This window comes from Cucumis sativus, chromosome 7 (assembly GCF_000004075.3).
Source record: "Cucumis sativus cultivar 9930 chromosome 7, Cucumber_9930_V3, whole genome shotgun sequence".
Classification (NCBI taxonomy): domain Eukaryota; kingdom Viridiplantae; phylum Streptophyta; class Magnoliopsida; order Cucurbitales; family Cucurbitaceae; genus Cucumis; species Cucumis sativus.
The window spans coordinates 16334464-16356752 of record NC_026661.2 but is presented as its reverse complement, the minus strand read 5'-3'; the positions used below and the strand labels follow the sequence as shown (position 1 = coordinate 16356752).

General features: G+C 27.7%; 1 long non-coding RNA gene across 1 annotated transcript; it reads right to left on the bottom strand.

Annotated features, from left to right (window-relative positions):
* Positions 1–3394: 3394 nt before the first annotated feature.
* Positions 3395–4594, bottom strand: LOC116405299. Its single transcript, XR_004218466.1, has 2 exons — positions 4357–4594; positions 3395–3648 (listed from the first exon to the last, which is right to left on the bottom strand). It is a non-coding gene; the product is annotated as an uncharacterized LOC116405299 (long non-coding RNA).
* Positions 4595–22289: the final 17695 nt, after the last annotated feature.

The following is a 22289-nucleotide window of genomic DNA, read 5'->3' as shown; positions in this document are numbered from 1 at the left end:
AAAACGTCATATACAAAATAAAACATCTAATTAAAATAAATATGAATATTAACGTAATTAAAAAACACAAGGTGAAAAATAATTATCTGACATGAAAAATAATCATCCGATACAAGAGACACAATAAATTATTTTTTTAATAAAAATCAATAAAAATAAGTGTATAATCATAATTAGCACTTGTAGTGATGATAAAACTTTGTTTTTAAATTATTATTAACCATACGTATTATGCATTATCTGATATGTTTAATTTATGCTTGCCATTAAGGATATATGTAATATTTGAAATCAAAATATTATGAAATATAACTATTTGAGAATGGTTGGAATTCTCGTAACCATTTTTTTTATTAACCATAGGTACTATGTATTATCATATGAAAATAATAAAGTAGTGATTATCATTGTTTTAGGGATTAGATTTCATAATATTTGAATTCAAAATATTATGAAATCTAATGAATGAGAAATGGTTGAAAATCTTTTAGTAATTTTTGTGGGAAAAATATTTATTAAACATGAATTAAATAAATAAATGTTAATTAATATGATTTAAATACTAAAAGTTCGAAAATTTGTTATGGATTATAGACATATATTTAGGGGATATAGGAGAAATCTTGTTAGTCCAAATTAGTTAATATTTTTCAAAATTAATTGTAGTTTGCAAATTCATTGTATCTGTGATTATGTGTTATTTTGCAAATACATTATATCTAAAAACACGTACTATCCTACTTAAAGGAACGGGTAAAAAAAAATCCAAAAAATTCTATAACCGCCAGTTTAACCATACTAAATTTTGCTATTCTCACATTTACTCTAAAATAGTTGGGGATGGTGTATGGTCCATGGATGGAGGAGAAACTTTTGAGCGAATGAAAATTCCTCTTCGTTGAACTGCACATCTCAAGATATATACAGCCAAACAGTAAAACTCAAACATCTATGCCCTTTGTGATTCAAGCTTGGACCTAAGTAAACACACTTTTCTGAATGAAAATTAAACTTGTTAGTTTGATAAGAGCGTAAACAAGGAAAACAGGCACAATCAAATGTACGTAATGATGTGATATTAAGTTGCCTATTTAGTAATACTTCCATAGGTGATTTGTCATTAAGAACATAGGATGAGAGACCGTTCATTAACCGAGTTGCTGTTGAGAAGGTTGCCCACCAAAATTTGAGTGGTAACTTAGCCTGAGCCATGAGTATCAAGCCCATTCAGCTACATGACGATGTTTTCGTTCAGCACGCCCATTTTGTTTCGAGGTGTGAGGACAAGACATTCAAGATAATATACCTCTTTGCCCACACATATAATGAATTAATTTTCTTTTGTACTCACTACCATTATCTGATTGTAGAACTTTGATGTTGTTGTTATATTCAGAAAATTTTCAAAAGCTGCAGTTGTGTCACTTTTAAGTCTAAGAGGATAAATCCAGATATATCAGCTAAAATCATCAAGAAATAGCATATAGTAGCGAAATCCATAAGTAGACATGATTACAGCTAGCCCCCATACATCTTTGTGAATTAAGTCGAATTGTTTGGTGGCACAGGATTCAGACGGAGAGAATGGAAGAAAATGACTTTTACCCAATTGACATGATTGACAAAATTCTATTGATTCATTTTTTAAAGCCACATTACATCTTCTAGTGATCAAATAAAAAACTCTTGACGATGGATGACCCAAACGTCTATGCCATATGTTCTTAGACATAATACTGTTAACAAAATATTTGCTAAAATCATTTGGTCTTCTTCGATTTGCAAAGCGCATAAAAAAATGTCTATCTTGATGGTTTTTGCCCATCAAATAGGCAGACATCAAGAAAGCCCGACCATCAAGAAAACAAGTCATAAAAAACTCTTTCTTGGTAACTTCGATGTTTTTTGTCTATCAAGGAAACTGAAAAGGCCATCAAAAAAATGATTTACCATCAAGAAAGGGAACTTCAATGCTTTTGCCCATCAAGAAAACTGAAAAGCCCATCAAGAAAATTGGCCAAAACATGAAAGGCAATACCACATGAATTGTATAGGCTGTAGACTCTTTGTGTGTTATCGCTCAAAGGAAGATTTGGAATTTGCTTCTTTCATATATATCTTCTAGTATGACGTTGGATCATGATTCATGTGAGTCTTTCGATGTATAACCTTGGTAGATTAAAATTTTTCATTCATTAGACAAATTGCTTATTCTAGAATAAGTGATATTGGTGTGTAACAATAAGCTGATTATTTTGTAATTTGAAGGTATTGATTTTTATATCGCAAATTTCACAATAATTTAAGGATGATTTATGTTCGAATTTTTGTTCGTTATATAGTAGAGTATGAAAAAAATTAATATAGTGACCTTTTTTTTATGTCTTAGTAATTTTATAATTCCGCAAACATATCGCAAACATCTTGCAGATATCTTAACGACCCCAATTTTCAATAATTATGCTAGAAAATTTTTAAAACAAAGAGGATAATTATGCTAAAAACTTATTAAGATAAACATCTCACACATTCTAAACTTTCATTTAGCATTCCATAATCAAATTTGTATCTCTCTTAATTCCTTTAGAGTGTTTCTACACATGTTTAGGAAGCCTTTTTAGGTATGTATGTATTATTTGCACATCTCTCGCACATTTCAAACTTTTACTATGTATTCCAAAATCAAATTTATATCTCTCTTAAGTTCTTTGGAGTGCTACATGTGTTTAGGAAGCCTTTTAGGTACATATTTATTATCTCGCACACATCTTGCACACATCTTACACATATCTCGCACATTCCAAACTTTTACTATTTGTTCCAAAATCGAAATTCTACCTCTCTTAAGTCCTATGGAGTTCTTTTACGCATGTTTAGGTAGCCTTTTAGGTACATATGCATTATTTTGCTCACATATAGCACATTCCAAACTTTTACTATGTGTTCTAAAATCAAACTTCTACCTCTCTTAAGTCTTATGGAGTGCTTTTAAGCATGTTTAGAAACCATTTTAGATACATATGTATTATCTCGCACACTCCAAACTTTTACTATGCGTTCCAAAATCAAATTTCTAACTCTCTTAAGTCTTATGGAGTGCTTTTACGCATGTTTAGGAACTCTTTTAGGTACATATGTATTTCCTCGCACACATCTCACACATTCCAAACTTTTACTATGCATTCCAAAATCGAATGTGCACCTCTCTTAAATTCTTTTAGAGTAATTTTACGCATGCTTAGAAAGCCTTTAAGATACAAATTTTGATTAGTTTACAAATTAGAAATTAGAAAATTTCTAATTCCTCATTCCAAATTTTGGCAACCAATATCAATTTACAAATTATAAAATTTAATTAACAACCCAAAAACTCAGAAGAAGAAAAACCAGCAGAAATCAAAGATTAGTTTCTACACAAAAGAACAATGTCCAAAAAATCTACGAAGAAATATTCACTACAATGGTTGGAGTTTGAAAAAAATTTCTAATTTGTAAGAAAAAATGATGTCCACTATCATCCAAGCCTTCATTGTCGCCGCTATCCACCATTTGATCATGTCACCATTATTAGATGGAAGCACTTTTCATCGTTGTAGATCAGTAGTGGTGCAGGAGGGATATGTTTGTGTAAAATCACCCTTAACTCACCTAAAACAAGTATAGAATAATTAGTTTGAATTTGAAAGAAAAATTCACTATATTTTTTTTCCATACTCCACTATATAACGAACAAAAATTTGAACATAGGTCATATTTAATTATTATGTGATTTGCGATATGAAAATCAAATACGTCTTTTATATTACAAGAAAATCAACTTATTGTTTAATAAACTACATCAAATACCTCAACAACAATAATCAAATCAACCTACAAACAGCAGTAAAAATGCATAGAAAGTAACACTGAAATGGGTAGTAATCAAAAGCAAAAAAGAAACCATCAAACAAGTCATGACAGCAAATTCTCAAAGAATATCAACCCCAATCAATTTAACAAAAGAGTTAAGGTTTCTAATGGAAGTAAATTTTGAAAATCAAATGAAAAGCATCATTAAAATTGCAATTTACTGTTGTAAGTAACCAATATATTCTTTTTGTTAAGTGTGCATAATTTACCATTCAACAATTCAGCAAATGATGGAAACATCGAAATGAGACGATCTAACTCTTAGAAAAAAATTTAGATATAGGCAACGATGGAATGATCAAATGGAAAGATTTTTTTCTTACAAATCTACACACAAAATCTAGATCTAGACAGCAATGGAGCAAAAATGAATAAATAAGATTTTCACACCAACTAAAAATTTATCACCTACTAAAAAGTTCAATAACTAAACGAAAGTCGCCTTACCACATTGTTCAAACTCCTTCGCCACATTGAACTGCCTCTGTCTGATTTCCTTCACCATTCATTCGAAGATGCTATCACATAACAATAGAGATAGAGAGAACATCACATAAAAGTGGGGAGGGCAAGAATGGGAAGGGGAAGAAGATCAAATAAAAGTGGTAAGGTAAATAAGAGTCGATGTTCAAGCCATTATTCGTTTACCATTTGTCAAGGAAAAAATAGTAGGGGGGAGAATGAGGGCAAGAATGGGAAACACAAAATTGGAGGGAAAGAATGAAAATCATGAAATTAGGGTTTTACTAGGATAGTTATGACATTTCACATCAAATTTGTCCTCAAACACTTCTTTTAAAAGTAATCCCTAACACCCTAAAATGTCCCATTTTTTTAGAATTTTTCCTAATTTTTTTTTGGCATATTCAATCCATTGGAAATGGTGAACCATGTCCAAATGCAAATTTCAATAAAGTGTATGTAAAAAGTTAAATCAAATATTCTTGTATCCTTGAAAAGCCCTTTTTAGGGTCTCACAAGTCACCACCAACCACTCAAATGTCGGTTGATACCATGTCATAGTCATATATATATATATATATGGTAAAATATTTTGGAAGATGAACAATATGAAAACTCTATGTTCATCCCATCAAAGACATCAAACTTTTCTTGCTTCTAATATGGGATACACATCTCATCAAGTAATTGTTTCATTTCCTTTCCCACTTTCTTCTTTACTATATTCTCTCTTTATAGATTTTTTCTAATATCATGTGTGTGAGGTTGTCTTAAAAAGTCTCGGACCGAATCTAATTTTGGTTTTAGTAATTATTTTTCCATCCATTGTTTTAGATTTTAATGTGTTCACTATTGATTACTCACTTTCTGCGTGTCTTTTGCAACTATCTATGTTTATTGTTATGAGTATTAATTGGATGGTTATAGATTAGAATCATTTTCAATCCCAAACTTTTACAAAAGTTACAATTTTGCATTTTAACTGTTTTTTTTAACAATTTAGCTTTTTTAATTTTAATTTAGTCTTTGAACCTGGGTAACAATCTAGTCCCTGTACATTATAATTTGTTCTAATAAATTGTTACACAAGTTTAAGGATTAAATTATGCTATCTAATCACGCTTAACTCATAATCATTCTAAGACTATGTTTTGTTTCTATTTCACTATTTTGTAGATTATGAGCTAAACAAGAGTGGAACTTGATGTTGATGTCAAATTAGAGCCTAACTGAGCAAAAATGAATTCATATAGCATTAATCGGGTCAAACCATGGAGAAATAGGGCCAATTAGCTTCTGCCTTGCAGCGTTACAACGATGTAAGACAAAATGGCCCATATTTGCGAAAATCCCATAACGCTGCCTTAAAGCACCACGATACTCCAAACCTGATGCTCGCAATAATTTATGTTAGCACCGCGACACCATTTCTTTTTTCCATATAGCTTTTAGTTCGTCTTGTGACCGCATAGATGTGTGTTAGTCCTTTTTGGTTTTTTTCTCCCCAAAGACTGATGAGTTTACTTTTGTAGATTGTATATATCTTTGAAACTTCAAGATTTTTTTGTTGGTTACTTTGCCTCTTTATAATTTTGTGCATTTTAGTAGTCACTTAATATTTTGATACTTCTCATGAAGCTACTTTCATTTTTCCATATAGATTTTAGTTTATCTGGTGACTGCATATATGTTTTATCCCCTTTTGGTTTCTTCTCTATAAAGACCTATGAGTTTACTTTTGTAAGTTATATATCTCTAGATCAACATGTGATATTTGTTGTTCGTTACTTGGCCTCTTTTTAATGTGCATTTTGGTAGTCAAATAATTGTCATTTAAATACCTTTTGAATATTTTAGGTGGTTTTGTGACATGTAGTCACTTCTAGTATGTTTCTAGATTGAATGTATCATTACACCATTTTCTAGGAATATTTTTCATAGTCAAAGTATGATTTAGCAATTCTTTTGGAACATTTTCGAGAGCATCATTAACATTGGTGCATTGAGTTCAACTCTAAGTAGATATATCGTGATCTACTTTCTAATACCTACTTGAACTCATTTGTTTGATATGTTTGGGTGATATTATGTTGAACTAAAGTATGAAATTGTTCATAGGTGCTAATATATGTCATTAATTGTTTCCTTTTAGGTAGAATTAATGAGTGCTTAACTTTTGATCTATAAATGATGCATGAGAAATTAATGCTTAGACTTACATTAACGTTGTGATAATCATTGACAATGATGCTTTGAGTTGAACTCTAAAATGAATATTATTGCACAAGCTCACTGAAGTGGTGAAGCTACCAAATTAAAGCAAGTGATTGCCGACGTTTAGTTTAGTAACAAAACTTGTAGCAATTAATGTAGTTATTTGGGACAGTCACTTGTTGTATTTAGTTTCTTTGTAAAAATTTTACCAAGCTTTTTGTTAGTAGTTTTTTTGTATTTACAACTTTGGGATGTTCGTCGTTCAACACTTTTCTTGTATTTAGTTTTTCTTTGTAAAAACATTATGAACTTATTTTTATACATAAAATTTCATATTATATTTACGCATTTGTTTCAATTTTGTGAATAGTTGATGAAATTCACATGTGTAATATCGACAAGGTTCAAGAAGTGTTACACTTCATGTATTCTTGACAAGAAAAAAATGACATTCAACTTTCTTTTTTTTTTTTTTTTAACATTTTATAGTTGTCAATAACCATAATACTACAAAAATTAGCCAAAATTAATTTAGTTGAGAACAGTTATATATCATTTCATCGTAAGCTTGATGTGACAATTAATAGTTGTTAGTAACAATTGCAAAGTGAGTCATAGACTCTTTAGATTATTTCTTGAACATGCATAACCCTAATCTGACCATGTACTGTTTTAAAAAATATACTAATAACCTTAAATTTTTTGTGTGATAGATAGCTTATTATTGTCAATAAATAATTAAATCACGGTTAAACTAACACATAAATTTGAGGTTTTTAGGGTACAAATTAAATTAAATCAATTTCTAAACCTTAATAAACTAAAAATTTTCTTTTGAAATGTCATGGCTTTACTAATTAAAAGTTTAATAAAGTTTTAGTTGTTATTATCAAAAGGAAAAAAACCTACAATAACACTCTAACTTATTATTAATATATTATAAGAGCAAGACGAAGCATCGAAATTCATCCTCCTCTTTCCTTTACACAAATGAAAAAAATAAAATAAAAACACGTTATTTCGCACACAACCAATATATAAAGATAAGTACAACCAAGCATCATTCGAACATTTTATATATATTATAACAATTAACCAAACAAAATTGATAATCAACACACAAGGATCATCATATTCATCATATTGTTTATATCATATTTTCCAATTTCCCATTATGGAATTACAAAATTATACGTTACATACATGAATATGTCAAATACTCTTAACAAATAATTCTTATAACAAAAAAATTATAAAAGAATACGAAAGAGAGATTAGCACAAGAAGAGCCAAAAAGAAATATGGCCTTCTTGTCGATGAACAAAACAAAAAGTAATAATTTGGAACAACAAATTATTAATATTTAAATACGTAGGTAGTGAGTAGGATCATATTCAGATTCTTACAAATAAGTAAGGAATCCAATTATTGTTACCAAACAAAAAATCATTCATTGGTTCTTAATTATTCTTTAATTAATTCGACAAAATCTCTGAACTTGGGACATCATGTTCCACACACCTTAGGAGAATATTTGTTCATGTATAAAAATATAAGAAATTTTTACTCTATAATATATATACTTCGATAGATTCAGTGTAGGTTCAAGAAAGTTCAAACTTCCTCAACTTTATGATTTTTATATCATACATATATATATATAACTAAAATGATACTAATATCAATGGTCATCATGCTCTTTCTTAGATCCAAGTCTAAGCTCTATTATTTACATTTATTATGAAATTATTTGTAGTGGATTGTAAAGCTTTTGTATATATATTAAATGTGTACATACTATACTCTTCATGGAGTTTTCTAATCAATGGTTTGTACGATCTAATTAATAGTCAATTAACATAGTAAGTGGGTTGTTGAAAATTGAGGATAATGTTAGAAAATTATTAAAGCTCTATCTCGTTATTATTCAAAAACAACAATCCTCATTCAAGAAGAATTATGAAAGGATCCTCCTAGAAAGAAAATCAAATAATTATAAATATGGTTAGCTAACATTTTGTTGGGATCTTAATATAATTGAATTTGTGAATGAATTTTCAAATCATCACTAGGTTTGGTTACACTTTTTTTTTTTTGCTCCTATGATTCACATTATTTCTTTGAAGGGTTATTGCATCTCATAATTATGAAAAAATTTTAATATAAAAAGATACACTAAAATATAATAAAATTTAATATCTATTATCGATAGATATATAGATTTACAATGCGTGTCTATTATTGGTAAAAATATAAAATTTTATTATTTTTTAAACAATTTTATCATTTACCATAATTAATATATTAATAATTATAAATATTGCAAAACTGATCAAAAAAATAATCTCTTCTAGTGATATTGAGTGATTTTTAGACAAAATTTTGATTTTTATATTTACAACTCTTGCTCAACTATAATTATTATGCTTTTAATATATTTTTCTTTCCTTAGTAATAAAAATGGAGGTGGGTATGGTAAATAATTGTTGTTTTTTTGTTTCGTCTTTCTTACTATTTGAAATGACATAAATTATTCTTTTATAAAATAAACATAAACAATGATCAATATCTTTATTGTCTACCTATATTTTTTTAGTGATATTTGATTTTTTTTGCTATATTTATCTTATTAAATAAATTATTCAAAAATTAATTTTCTGACATTTTTATTTTTAAATATTTTATTTTGTGTATTTTATAAGTGAAAATAAAACTTGATTGTGTTAATTTCCAAAATTTATATAATTTTGAATTATTGTCTGAAAAATGAGAAACAAAAAGAAAACCTCAATGTCATTTTTTTAGATTAAGTCTATAAATATACTAATTTATATTAACTCATTTCATTACACTTCACCAAACAACCACTGATTATGTTAGTATATAACGACCCCTACTTTTTGAGTATAATGTAACTACGAATTAAAATAATTATCTCCCCTTATATATGAAAGAGACATTTCCTTCAAATTCTTACTCATTTATGGGTTGATCATAATATTAAACTGATTATTGTAACCGGTAATATATCATTTCAAAGTGAAAATGACATAATGAAGATGAAATAGTGTTTTTAATTTGGAAAACTTAGTTACCAAATATTATTAATTAGTAACCTGATGTGTTTTCAACAAAACAAAATTGAAAAAATAAATTGGGACTATGATGTTAAATAAATTTTAGTTAGATATACATATATAGGTAATTATCTTTATTAATCTTAAATACCCAAAGCGATCGAGTGTACAATTGTTAGTTTTTTCTATAGATATTTATTTGAGTATTTCAGGTTGTCTTTTTTTTTATCTAAACGGAAAAACGGAAAAACTTTGAGATTCTTTCAAGTATTTGTTCGTTGTCATATTTAAGCCTAATTATATCATCTAGCTTAAGTGGCTTTAGTCTATTTGTTTCCGATTAAGTTGTAATAAGTTTGCTAGTGTATTCTATTCATATTATATTCAAACTTTCCCCCCACAATCAAATCATACTAATATATAATTAAAACTAGCGTGGTACTTAAAATCAAAAGATGTCATTGTCTATTCATACATATTTATTCTCATCGTTAGACGCTGATGATTCATATCTAGAATCTAAATCACACTCATACATAAGATATATCATTTTAATCTGCACAGTTGTAATATGATCACAAAAAACCTGGTCGTTTGTTCAAATATATTTTTATTGTTAAATTGTGATTTTTCTTATTAGGTTTATGTCACACTCATACACGAATAGATATACCATTTTAATCCCATTAGTAGCTACAAAAAGACAACTTTATTTTCAAATGTGTTTCTATACTTTGAGATCATGATTTTCATATTTTTTGTTTAGATCACATCTGTATACATAAAAGAATAAACCGGTTCGAATGTAACTACCTCAACTCAAATAGTTGTTATGTAAAAGTGTAAGCACAAAATGGAGATGTAAAGAGGCAAATTGACAAAATTACTAGCACCTTTTTTGTTTTATATTTCTAAAGTAGCACAGTTTTAGAAAATTCGTAAATTTGTTTTTTAGGGTCAATCTTAGTCGAGATCAATTACGAGATTCTTTTGGAATTTCTCAAATTTTAAAAAACTCTTTGAGGATTATTTCGGTCTCTCTCGATTGAATGCATCACAAAGAGAGTGCGCTTTTCACTAAAAAATTGAAATTGAGATTAACTCTTTTCGAGCCAAATTTGTCACAAAAGTCCTTGTTGTGATTTATTTGTTCTAAAGTCTTATTTGATCCGAGATCATACAATAACATTCAAATTAATACAAAAATTAATATTGTATAATCAATGATCCAGAGCCAAAGTTGCCTCGAGATGGCCCCGAGATCCAAAAACATAAGCATTATGTCAATATATTGTCAATTTTTCCAATTATATCAATGATATCTTGAGTCAATGTGCCCCAAGATCCAACTATATAAGCATTATGTCAATGATATTGTCAATTTTCCCAATTATGTCAATGATCCCGAGCCAAAGTTGTCGGAGATGGTCCCGAGCTAATAAAACATAGGCATTATGTAGTATGATCTCGTCAATGCACGCTACCAAGAGAGACTAAGATAAATCCTTCAAAGAGTTTTAAAAATTTGAAAAGAATCTAAGCTAGGGGTGTTCAAAAAACGGTAACCCGACCAACTCGGATTACCCAACTCAAACCGTAAGGGTTGGATTGGGTTAAATTTTGTATTTGGTTAAGTTGGATTCGAAAATTGAAGAAACAAAAGTTAAGTCGGGTTGCCGGATTGTGCAAGTAAGCGATCGGGTTAACTCGATAAACCTGATTATGTGTATAAATAAACCTAAAATCTAAGACAAAACCTTCTTTTAAATAGAACTTGTATACTTGAAATTTGAAAAACAATATGAATAGAAATTATATATATTATATATATATATACCTTGAAAGATAATTTGTTGGCATTGCATAATGAAAAACAATATAAAATTTTGTCTAAATTATGAGGAGAAGAAAAAAAAAAAAACCAATCCGTCAATCCAATATGAATTTATTGAGTTTGAGATTTGGTTGAGTTGACGTTGACATATTGAATCAATATGGTTTATTTTTGCCAACTTGAATACTTTGGGTTGGTCCATAATTTTTCTCCAACCCGTGTGACTTATGTACACCTCTAATCTCAGTCGAGATTGACCCCGAGAAAACAAAATTATAAGTTTTCTAAAATTGTATCCGTTTTAAGATATAGAACAAAAAAAATGCTAGTTTTGTGGAATGTAAAATGTGAGGAATTTCAAGTTAAAAAATAAAAGCTAATAAAATCAACATATTTGATCTAATTTACTCAAAAATTGTTACATCAATACAACAAAACAAAATCAATGTTCCTATTAGATCCTGAGGATAACACGTTACACGTTCCTTACACATCATTTTCAAGATAAAGTGCTTAATTACAACAAAAACAAATCCCTAAATATTAGGTTATTACATATAAAAACAAATAAAATGAAATGTTCTTATTTAATCATGAACAATATAACCGTTTCACTATCATGTCATTCTAAATATATATCACTATCATGTCATGAACAAGAATTTTTATACATTGGATTAGTCCAAAACCCAATAAGTTACAAATTTGGACACAATGTCTTGGTAATACTATTAACACATGACAAATTTTCAACCTTTTCTCTATCAATTAACAGTACTTAGAATCAAATTTCAAAATTGTAAGCATATGTTTGTGTATTTTCAACCTTTTATCATAACCCCATGTTCTCCGTCATGATTTAAATTTTTATGATGGATCGTGATAGATAAGATAAACTATTATCTGTATTTATTATCGATTTTTGCTCTATGTATAGTCTATCACAAATAGATTGTGATATTTTGTTACATTTTTTACAAAATTTTTAACATCTAAATAATTTTCAAACCAATACCATTTTGTTGGGTTGTCGTGGGTAGATTATATATATTATAAAGCTATGCCCACAGATTTACAATAATTAGATTCTTGAAATAGATGTATAAGACCAAACGTTTGTTCAAACCGTATAATTGTCCTATTAAAGAATTAATTCAAACCAAATAACATTTTATATATAATGACTTTTTTAGGGTACCTTTTAGAGTAAAGTTTTTTAAGTGAGGTATTTTTTAGTACGGTATTTTAGCGATGTTTTACAGAAATTTTGTTGTAACGCTTAGAAGGAGTATCACCTAGATAGAACACCTAAACAAAATGTGTGCTATCTCGCCTTGCATCTAGCTCGCCTAGACAGAACACATGCTATCTAGCCTACTAGTCAGATCGCGTACAGTTTTGCTCACCTGGTTTAATCACATACAGAATAGCTCACTAATGATCAAATCGTTTGGTCAATTCGCCTACTGCAAAATAAAAACAAGTTAAGATAAAAAGGTTGAATCGCGAATCTCGCTTTCTTTAAGACATTTTGCAGCTTTGATCTTTTGTTCAAATAATTTCGTACAGCCCCGTCGTTTCCATAATAAAATAATCGTGTACAACGATGCAGGCATTGTGATCTTAGCAAATCCACTTTTGCCTATCTACTTTTCTCTTCCAAAACTTAGATGTCCCCGTTAGGACTCAAACCTACAAATAATTGTGTGGATATTTGAAGAAACTTTCACCATGATGTCATAGTAACATGGGACAAGCAAAATGTGTTTTTGTAATAATTAGATTTTCTTCAAAAATTTTCATCAACGATCCTCCACTTGAAAAATTTACTATCAACCCCCCACTTAAAATTTTTTGGAACATTTTCATCGAGCAGTGTCTATATGTACAATATTGTGCTTAAGCAAAGGTGTCTTATGACTTGAACCTTCACGTAGTGACAATAATTTAGAATATTGTAAAGTAACTCGTGGTTTTAAACTTTACTTCTAAGAAGATTGCACACACAACATATTCAAGTGAAGTTCTAAAATGTCTGTGCCTTAAGGTCATGTATGTATATCTCATTTTAGTGGACGCTCTAGAGAATTTGCTTGGAATTCCATTAGGAAACGGCTCTCACTTCCAGATCCACAAGTTAAGATATTCATGCTAGGTATACGGCTCTTCATCCACTTACCCCATGTGTGCTAAAATCATACACTCTTAATCTCTTCATATAATCCACCCTCTACGTGTCATATGTCCTATAAATAACATATTTTATTAGGGGCTATTGACTAAAAAATTTCGACAAATCACAAATTGACCGATCATTAATTAAAATTGATCAACAAATACTAGATTGAGTAGCACATCCAATCAAATTTAGTCATGTCGAGGTTGAGCTTGAAAGTAGACCAACTTAAATTTATTAAAAGTTTTGGGTCAAACTTAAATAAAAAAATATTATATTTTAAAATTTATTAATTTAAGTCCAAGCCCAAAAGTTGGCCCAAAGTCCCCAAGAATCATAAGAGATATAACATCGTTTCTAAGGGTCATTTTGGAAAATAACAAAATTACTTTTTCTTTTGAATTTTAGCAAATAGCATTTTTTGCACGTACATAATATTTTATTAAATACCAAAATATCCCATTTTCCAACTGAAATTATTTCGTTTCTACATTGTAATTAATTTATGTTATGTATTTTTTCAGCTTTTAATTATTTTTGACCTAGAAAAGATATAGTATAACTCATTCTCTGAGCTTGCAGAAGCCATGTCAAGGGCGGATTTATTAAGGGACCAGGGGGCACGTGCCTCCCTCACATTATCAATTTTTGTATTTTAATATTAATTTTGAAGTGTTAGATTACAATTATATTAAATTTAGCTTTATTTTGCCTAAATTCTACTTTTGCTGTATTGGTTGTGCCCCTAAATAATCTCGGTTGTGAGTTCAAATCGCATCTACTATAATTATTTTTATGAAATAGTTTTTCTTCCAAATATCAATATATTTTTAAAAGAAAATTGCATAAGGTAAAATTTTGCAAATATAACAAATTGTTTATTCTTATACTAAAAAATTTATTGATTTTTTCGATCTTAATCTTAATTTTAAAATATTAATAGTATAATAATTGCAATATGAAATATAATATAATGATTGTTGATCGGAGTAATTTAACTTCATTTGTGATTTTTTTTTCCTTCGATGTGTATTTTGAGTTGAATCTGATTCCAAATGATTTTGTTTTATTTTTTTATATTAATTTTTTGGTTTTACTTTGTCTCAATTTCGTATATCAATGTTTTGATATACTTATATTATATGTATTAGTTGGTTCACATACTTACTATGTGATTTTCGTTTTTTCAAAGTTTATCCAGTTCATTAGAGTATTATTAAGTATATGAATTATATAATTCAGTGTATCATTATCAAGTATATCAACAATATATTGTTAATCATTATCAAGTATGAATCAAATTTACAAGTGTATATCAAGTGTATAAATAGGACTTCAAGCATATCAAGTGCATTTAATCAATCAATTGTATAAGTGAAAAATACTAAATGTATCTGTAGTGTATCAGGTGTATCAAACATATATTAGTAATGTTTCAAGTGTGTATCAAAAGGTATCAAATGTATCAAAGACTATCAGGTGCATCAAGTGTATCAATCAAATGTATCGGGTGTATCAAGAAGTATCAGGTGTATTAGGTGTATCAAACGTATATAGGTAACGAGGACATTTATGACATTTTACCTCTTGATGTGTGGGTTGGGCTTTGTTTTTGCCATTTTCGCAAATAATAAAGTGTGTATGCTATGAATTTAATTACTATAACTTATTTTGATATTTTTGCAAGTGCTCTTTTATTAAAAGAGGAAAAAAACTCATATATAACTCTAACTTATTTCCTACACATCATTTGTTAGCTAACAAAAAAAAAAAAATGCAACAAAATCGGTGATTCAAACTTCCACTTCCTCAACAATATTCCATGAAAAATATATTATTCTTTTTTTTTTTTCCTTTTTGTATACAAATTTTAAATTCACATATTTACATTACAAAAACAATCATGTGAAATTGTCAGTATTTCTTTATTACTACAAATGTAGTGAATGTTATTGGAGTATGAGTGAAACGTCGAGATATTTTTTTAATATTTTTATTGTGTTTATTATATAGTGTCCGGTGTCCCCTACGTAAAATTTCTAGATCCGCCACTGACTCATGTCATAACTTTTTTCTTAATATCTTGGGACTCAACTAATGATTCAAACTTTTAATAAGTTTATTCAATCTTACTCATTTCAAAATAACCAAATTGAATTTGAATTTCAAAATAACTCAGTTGAATTTCGAAATAATAAAATTATTATTTTTCAGAATTTGAGAATCTCAACGATAGATTTTATATCAAAATAACATTAATTGAATTTCAAAATTAAAAAATCTCAACTTGTTTGCTATCTTATCTCAAAATAACATTAATGACTTGAATATCAAGATAACCAAATTATTATTTTGAAACGAGAAGAATCTCAACATTAATTTTATATTTTAAAATAACCAAATTATTAATTTTTCGAATCGGAGCATATCAACTATTGATTTTAAAATGCAAATTCAACATAATACAATTATTATTTTGAAGTTAGGAGAATTTCAACCATTGATTTTATTTCAAAATAGGGTTTTAATATCAAAATAATATTCATTCGTTCAATCACAAAAATAACAAAATTATTATTTTAAATTAAAATTTTCTTATGCCTTTTTGTTAAAGTGAGAACTCCCTTATTTGTTTACCAAATGTTTCTTATTAAATTTTAATTAACTTATTCTAAAAATATTGTATGGTATATATATATGAAATTTTAATTAACTTATTCTAAAAATATTATATTGTATACATATATAATTAGTTCAATATCATTAATTCATGCAATGGTGTAAATGAATTAAAATTAAAAAACAATTACATTAATTGGACTTTTAAACCAAAACATGTTAACTTGATTTCATAACATTAATTAAATTATAATTTCTAGCAATAGTGGTTTAAAAGTATAATTACTGTAATTATTTCAATATATTGCGTTCTTCTCAAAAATCTTTTATGTGTAATTAATTTGTGATATACAGTTATGAGTTTATCAAAAGTCTTTCCAATATAATTAATTTGTGTTATGCAATTACGATTATGCGTATGTAATTAATCTCAATCGGTTAATAGCGTAGAGAACCCTATCATAACATCTTCCTAATATCTCGGGATTTAAAATATATCAACAACTTTGTTCATTTTTTTTATTTCACGGTTGAGAACTTTAACAACTTTATTTTTTTTTATTTCAAAATAATCATATTATTAATTTTATTTCAAATTTTGAATTTGAAAATTAAAATTAGTTTTTGTATTAAGATCTCAACATTTTTTTATTATTTGGAAATTAAATCTCAACCCTTTTTTATTTTAAAATAAGTTGAATCTTTTAATTTAGAAATTAAAATTAGTGTTCGTATTAGATCTTAATTTATTTTTGAAAATTGAATTTATTTTTCCAATAAAATAGGCTAAGCGGTTGTGTTTTTATATAAAATCTCTCAAATTTCACTTGCATTTTATTAAATAACTTTTAGAAAAAACACAACTAAAATTTCCTTGAGAGATAACTTTTGTATTTTTTTGTTGTGAGTGAAGGTTTTTTGTTCTTCCACCCCAAGCATTTGAGATTGCAGGTTGTAGACTTGAAAATCAAAGATGGAAGATAGAAAATGAAGATAGTATTTGCGTGTTCAAATATTTATATTCTTCTTAAAAATGCATGATGAAGTTTTTTCTTGAAAATGCATGATAAAGTTGAAGATGAAACTGAAACTTCGAATGGAAAATGATGGAGATTGAGATTTGTCCGCTTCAAGGTGGAAAGATTAGGGTTTGCCCGTTCATAGAAGATGAGATCAAAAAAGAAAAATGGATACAAAGGAAGAATTTCAAAATTGAAGATGAGAAACGAAAAACAAAAATGAAAAATGAAGAATGAAGATTGTTGCAACGGGTCTGGAGAATGAAGATGAAGGGTTATGACTTTGATTGGACAAGTATGTATTCAAGATTATTAAAGTGTATTTATTCTATTTTAACTTTAAGAAAATAGCTTACACTTTATGTCTTATTGGGTTAAGTTAAAAATATTGTCTAATTATTTTAGTATAAATTTATTTTCAATGCTTTCTAATTCAGTTTAATATTTAACAGAGATCGAACAATAGTAGACTTCAAGATGTTGCAGATAATCCACAACACGTCCTAAATATATGCCAACACGTCCTAAATATATGCAGCGATAACGTACATGGAGAATATTCACTATATATATGATGTCCCTATTGTACCTGCTCCAGTTCAAAGGAGACGTGCTCGAGGGCAAGTGTCTGATCAATCGGCAAGTGTCTGATCAATCGGAAGCAGTTGACCAACATATGTAAGAAGTGCCTTTCGTGACACAGACAAAGCGAGCATGGTTACATTAGTCCAATAATGATGATGTCAGCATTTGGAACGACATATCATTATTCAAGAGTCGATTATTCAAGAGTCGGTCAATCGTCAGACTGACTTTGAAACATGATATTATAATTTAGAGGCAGGTTCATCATCATCAAACTTTGGGTAACAATACTATGATTTAGGGAGCGATCCTTTATCTTCATATATGCATGGTCATGGGCGCGGTCGTGGACAACATAATGAACGTTTGTACTACGAAATGCCTACAGAAGTATCCGAGCAACTAGCTAGATGAGCAACAACAACAAGTGAATCAGAAGGAAATACAACAACAAAGGATTTAGAGTCGATGACGACAACCAACTAGAAATCGTCGACGTCTAGGTTGTGGAACACATTGATCTTTTTTTTCATTGACTGAAAATTGCTAAATTATTGTATTAAAAATTTTGTTCCATCTTTTAATTATTTTCCAATCAAAAGCACTTACTACATGTTTACCTCCTTCAATTAATATAAAACTAGTGGATTACAATAATAAAAATCCATAAATTAGAAAATTAACGTAAACATAAATTTCAAAATTAAAGAAAAAAGTTTAACAAAATTTCATCAATTCAAAAATACAATGAATATATATTTTCAATAAGCTTCAATAACAATAAAATTGGTTTTCATAAAACAAATAATTTTTTTTCATGGAAGAGAAAAAATAAATGGGTATTTAATTAAAAAATTAGAATTTAAAATAGTTAAAAATATAATTTATTTGTTATATATAATAAAACTTAATTAATAAAGATATTATTTTCAAATTAAATTAAATGGCGTGAAAATGAAAAAAATGGAAATAGAAATATAACTCTCCCTATGAAAGAGAAAGAAAAAAAATTAAAACAACCATATTCTCGTAATTAGTTTAAAAAAACCACATTTTGGTAATTAATTTGACAAAAATGCATGATTAATATAATTTTACCTATATTGTAGGGTCTATGAATATAATTTAAATCTAACCAATATACTGATAATATTTTAATTAACTTCGGTAACAAAAAAAAATTGTAACGACTAATTTTAATCAATCTTTTCATTATTTTCAAATAAAAAACACTTTCTATGAGTTTATGGTCTTCAATTAATACAACACTAGTGATTACAACGATAAATATTCATAAATTAAAATTTTAACGTAAACATAAATATAAAAATTAAAGAAAAAATTTAAACGAAATTTCATCAATTTAAAAATACTATGGATATACATTTTCCACAAATTTAAATAACAATCAAATTGATTTTGAAACAAAAGAAAAAATTCATTAGAGAGAAACAAATGGATATTAAATTAAAAATTTAGAATTTAATTTGGTTAACAAAATAAAATTTATTTGTTGTAATAAATAAGAGTTAATTTTAAAAGGATATTAGAATTGTTCAACTGCGTTTAAAGGGAAAAAAAGAAAAAAGAAATAAAGGGGGCGAGTCTTGAAAAGAGAAAAAATTAAAATAGCTATATTTTGGTAATTAGTTTGAAAACAACTATATTTTCGTAATTAGTTTCAAAAATTGCATTATTCACGTAACTTTCCTAAGTTAAAACCCTTTGTATATAAAAACAAAACAAAAATTCTAAAAGTTATATAAATGAAGTTTGGTTGTATTTGAGTTGCGCGTGATTTTTGTTTTTTCATAAATGGAAGGTTTGATATCAGAGAAACGAAAAATTGAAAAAGTAAATGCATAAGATGTGAGACGACTCAAAAGATTAAAGAGGTTAGAGCATGCATTTATCATTTATCAAACAACCGGGTTTTTTAAATATATTTTTAAGTGTTTAATCTAAAAAATAACTTATTTTGAGAAAATTTGGAGTGATGGGTAAACACTCAAAAATAATTTTTCAATAGTTAATTTTCATAAATATAACATAAAATCAAAAAGGCCATGAACTCGACCCTTTTTTTAAATATCATAGGTTCGCCCTTTCTTTCCATCTTCTTTCTTCTCTTTTTCTACAATTTTTCTTTTATATGTTTCTGAAATCATGATTTTTATTTTCGATAAACCATAAATCTTGTATTTTTTTTTAAAGTGTTATTTGGTACACTAAATATAAAAGTACAATCTTAAACAAAAATTGTTGAAATATTGGTACCAAATCTAAACAACCAAGATCCGCGATTGTGTACCAAATCTAAATAATAAAAAATAAAAAAAAATACACCTTTCTGAATTGTATTTTAATCTGTTTTTGTGAAAATTATTAAAATTAAAAAAAAAATCTCAAATCATTCGAACCAGTCAGAAAATTTTAGAATTTATATAAATTATAGAAAGAGAATGACTTTTAACGAGGAACTCAAACTCCCAAAACCTATATTAAATCTATGGACGATACACATAGAATTTGATTTCAATATTGAATTTTGATATAAAAAAACAATTGAATAATAAATAATGGTGAATTGTTTTCCAAAATCAACAAAGTTGATGAATATAACAATGAGCAAGAGAGACAAAATACATGCAACAACATGCCAAGTAAGGAGGATTCCATTTTCTTCCATGTGTTCAAATAATAGTGGATCCCTTTTGTCACAATCCAAGCTATATTAGGGAGGTAATCTTTTTTTTTTCTTTTAAATATCAACCCTAACATTCAAACTATCTACTTTTAATAATTATCTTATCAAATCGACCCTCATAGTTTATCAACGAAAGACTTCTATCATTGATAAATCTATCGTTGATTGACTTTGCTATATTTATATTTTTTATAAAAATATTATTATATATTTAATTATTATTTCTAAAATTGCTAATGTCTCAAAGAAAAAGATGTTCGTGCAACTTATATAACACATATCTTTGCACATTCTACTAAATCGGTCAATTGTAAATTGGTGTATGGAAAATTCTATTAATTTTTTAAAAAATATTTTAAATTCAATTTTTATGTATATGATAAAAGTGGAGATGCAAGAAAATACTATTTTAGACATTATCGAATTTTAAAAAGATGGCTAATTAACATGACAATATATGATTTATAAGAAAAAGGTATTGATATTTTCCCTCCTCTCTCTCTTTATTTTTCATTCTCTTTCTCGTTCCTCTCTTCTTCATTCTCTTTCTCGTTCCCCTCTTCTTCATTCTCCTTCACTATCTGTCTCTCACTCTCATTAAGAAAATGCTTAAGAACTCGAAAATAAAATGTCTCATTCGAAATCTTGGAATTCAAATGTACCTATTTTTTATGACACATAACCAAAAAAGTAACTTTTAGTAGAAACATTTTCAAATATAGTATAATAAACCAAAATATTTACAAAAATGTGGCAAAATTTCATATTTTGTAAATGATAGACACTAATAGACATAGATAGAAATTTTGATATATTTTATAAATATTTTTAATAATTATGTCATTTATAATAATTTTTCTAATATTAATTAAAGCAAGTCTAATAGCCTAATTCAAATATGATCCAAATAAAAAACAACAATAATTTTAAAAATTAAAGAGATTTAAAATAAATTATAAAATATGAGGGGAAAGTGGTCTCTCCATTTTAAACTCACCCCATCTTCAAAACAAAAATTAAGCAATACTAACATGTTGTAGCCTATAAGTTAGGTTGCAACTAAGTCTCATTTTCAAATATAGATGAAAAAAATCGAGAACACTCATTCAAAATTATTTTGATTCATCCCCTTTAGGAATTGTCAAAACATTTGACTCTTCAGCCATTGCAATATAAAGGATTAGTCAATCAAATAATAGATAGTAAATGGGTCAGTTTAAAAATAAATGAATTGCTCGTTGTAGAATATTATTCTCGTCAGACTTAAACCTAACTAAAAAACAAGGGTTCGGACAATTTCGTCCTCCCCTTCGCCGAAGTCTAAGTAAAAAGACCGAAGGAAAGTAAGGTTTTGATCCGGAAATTTTTCTATCATTCATCTATCATTGATCGGTAGGGGGATTTTCATCTCTTGTCCATTCTTTCCAGTCTTTTCCTTTCCGTACCAAAAAAATTCGAAATAAAGAATCCATAAAGCAGTGTCAACTTTTCATCGAGTGAAAGAGATGGGTGCAACCCAACTATATCTAAGTTTTTTTCAAAATTTTAAACTCGACAATTTTAACTTTGAAGGTTATTTTGACTTAGAGACTCTTAGCTCTTTTTTTTTTTTTTAGCCTAGTTATTTTATCCACAATTATTTTTTTTCTCATCTTAATAAGGGTTATACATTGGACAAATTGCGTGC